The sequence below is a fragment of the Odocoileus virginianus genome, chromosome 24 (assembly GCF_023699985.2).
Source record: "Odocoileus virginianus isolate 20LAN1187 ecotype Illinois chromosome 24, Ovbor_1.2, whole genome shotgun sequence".
NCBI classification, from domain to species: Eukaryota; Metazoa; Chordata; class Mammalia; order Artiodactyla; family Cervidae; genus Odocoileus; species Odocoileus virginianus.
In genome coordinates, this window is record NC_069697.1 from 28,223,126 (window position 1) to 28,226,322 (window position 3,197).

The window sequence follows — 3,197 nt, forward strand, 5'->3', positions numbered from 1 at the left end:
CAAGTGCCCACTCCTGGGCGCTAGAAGGGGTTCCCCTTCCTGCAACCTTTTCATCATGTTATCCTAGTTCTTAAATTCCTCAGCCACCTCTGAGTGATAGAATTTATGGAAATACTCAGACACAGACTTACAAACATGGTTACCAAAGGGGAAGGGAGAGGAGGGACAAATTAGAAGTTTGGGATTAACATGTACACACTACGGTAAAGAATCTGCCTGCACTTTTCCGCTGTCTTCGCTTCTCGCCCCTTGACGTTCCAGCCGCGCGCCCCGCGTCTCGTCGCTATGCCTCGCAAAATTGAGGAAATCAAGGACTTCTTGCTCACGGCCCGGCGCAAGGACACCAAGTCTGTCAAGATCAAGAAAAACAAGGATAATGGGAAGTTTAAAGTTCGATGCAGCAGATACCTTTACACCTTGGTCATCACAGACAAAGAGAAGGCAGAGAAGCTGAAGCAGTCCCTGCCCCCAGGTTTGGCTATGAAGGAACTGAAATGAACCACGTACGCTGCTTTGAACTGTATTAAAATTTTTTAAATTCTCAAAAAAAAAAAAGAATCTGCCTGCAGTACAGGAGACCTGGGTTTGATCCCTGGGTTGGAAAGATCCCCTGGAGAAGGGAATGGCTACCCACTCTAGTATTCTTGCTGGGAGAATTCCATGGACAGAGGATCGTGGTGGGCTATAGTCCATGGGGTGGCAAAGAGTCGAACAGAACTGAGCGACTAACACTTTCACTATATACAAAATGGATAACCAACAAGGACCTACTGTACAGTACAGGGAATTATACTCAATATGTTGCAATAGCCTGTAAGGGAAAACAATCTGAAATATATATATATATATATATATATATATATATATATATAAAACTGAATCACTTTACACCTGAAACTAACACAACATTGTAAATCAACTGTACTTTTTTTTTTCATTTATTTTTATTAGTTGGAGGCTAATTACTTTACAACATTGCAGTGGTTTTTGTCATACATTGAAATGAATTAGCCATAACTGTACTTTAATTTAAAAAAGAAATATTCTACTGAATAGTAGAAAAATATGTTAAAGTACTTTTTCCTGAAGTAGAAAACGGCAAAATGAGTTTCAGATACTGAATAGGCAGAACTCAAGATACACTCCAACTCATGTACACAAAATGGATGCTGTGGAAATGTGTGCAGAGATTCCTTTTCAAATTATAGTACATAATTCACTCATCAAATGCTTACTGAGCACCTATTGTGTAGAAAGGTATTCTGAAATTTGGAATAACTAGCACTTTAGTTTGTTGTTAGATATTTTTGTCTTAATTAGTAGTACTTTCCCATTTTTAAATTTATTCCATAAATATATATTCAGCAGAGTTTCCAGGTGCTTGGAAATAAGTATGTGAACAAAACAGGTCTCTGTGTCATGGAGTGAATGTTCTAGAGCAGGATGGGGAAGAAAGATAAACAATGAACATAAGTAAACTATAGAAAAACAGAGCAAAGTGGAATGAGGGTGCTGGGAGGGGAGAGTGTGGGAGGAGGTTGCAATGTAAGCAAGATGGTCAAGGTTAGCCTTAATGTTAAGTGAGATGTGAACAGAGCTGACGGTCCTGAGGGGCTAGTCAGGACCCCGGGAGACGAGCGGGCCCAGAACACTGAGAAGGTGCAGCCGACGCCCCCCAGGCAAAGGTGAGGGTGTAGTGATCCTGGAGGGAGAGCAGGCGGAGAGCTTGACTGGAAGAGATGAACAGTAGGAGGTGAGGGCTGGAGAGGCAATGGAAGCCAGATCTTGTGGCTTCATATAAGCTACTACAAAGTCCTGGGGTTCTATAGAGTGTGCCATAGAGAGTGAAGTAAGTGAAAGAGAAATATAAACATTGTATAAAGTGAAAGTGAAGGCCTTCAGTCATGCCCGACTCTTTGCAACCCCATGGACTGTAGCCCACCAGGATCCTCTGTCCACGGGATTTTCCAGGCAAGAGTACTGGAGTGGGTTGCCATTTCCTTTCCCAGGGGATCTTCCTGACCCAGGGATCGAACCCAGGTCTCCCACATTGTAGGCAGACGCTTTGCCATCTGAGCCACCAGGGATTGTATAGTAACACACATATGAGGAGAGTGAAAAAGCTGGCTTAAAACTCAACATTTAAAAAACAAGGATTAAAAAAAAAAAAAAAAACAAGGATCATGGCATCCAGTGCCACCACTTCATGGCAAATAGTTGGGGAAACAATGAAACAGTGACAGACTTTATTTTCTTGGGCTCCAAAATCACTGCAGATGGTGACTGCAGCCATGAAATTAAAAGACACTTGCTCCTTGGAAGAAAAGCTATGACCAACCTAGATAGCATATTAAAAAGCAGAAACGTTACTTTGCCGACAAAGGTCCATCTAGCCAAAGCTATGGTTTTTCCAGGAGTCGTGTATGGATGTGAGAGTTGGACCATAGAGAAAGCTGAGCACCAAAGAATTGATGCTTTTGAATTGTAGTGTTGGAGAAGACTCTTGAGAGACTCTTGGACTGCATGGAGATCAAATCAGTCAATCCTGAAGGAAATCAGTCCTAAATATTCATTGGAAGGACTAATGCTGAAACTGAAGCTCCAATACTTTGGCCACCTGATGTGAAGAACTGACTCACTGGAAAAGACCCTGATGCTGGGAAAGATTGAAGGCAGGAGGCAAAGGGGACGACAGAGGATGAGATGGTTGGATTGTATCATCCACTCAATGGACATGAGTTTGAGCAAACTCGGGGAGATAGCAAAGAACACGGAAGCTGGGCATGCTGCAGTCCATGGGGCTGCAAAGAGTCAGACACAACTGAGCGACTAAACGGAAGAGAATGTAGAATCTAGAAAAGTGTTATAGATGATCTTATTTGCAAAGCAGAAATAGAGACAGAGACATAGAGAACAAATATATGCATACCAAAGGGAAAAGGGGGCAGGATGAGCGGGACTGGGAGACTGGGATTGACATATATATGCTATTGATACTATGAATAAGATAGGTAACCAATGAGAACATACTGTATAGCAAGGGAACTCTACTTAATGCACTGAGGTGACCCTAATGAGAAGGAAGTCCAAAAGGGAGGGATATATGCATACGCATGGCTGATCGATTTTGCTATTCAGTATGTAAAGTAACAAACCGAGAAAAAAAAGGTCCCGGTGGTTTTAACACTGACACGAGG

At 42.3% G+C, this 3,197-nt stretch overlaps 1 pseudogene; it reads left to right on the forward strand.

Annotated features, from left to right (window-relative positions):
* The first annotated feature begins 207 nt into the window (after positions 1 to 207).
* Positions 208 to 552, forward strand: LOC110133164 (large ribosomal subunit protein eL38 pseudogene; annotated as a pseudogene).
* Positions 553 to 3,197: the final 2,645 nt, after the last annotated feature.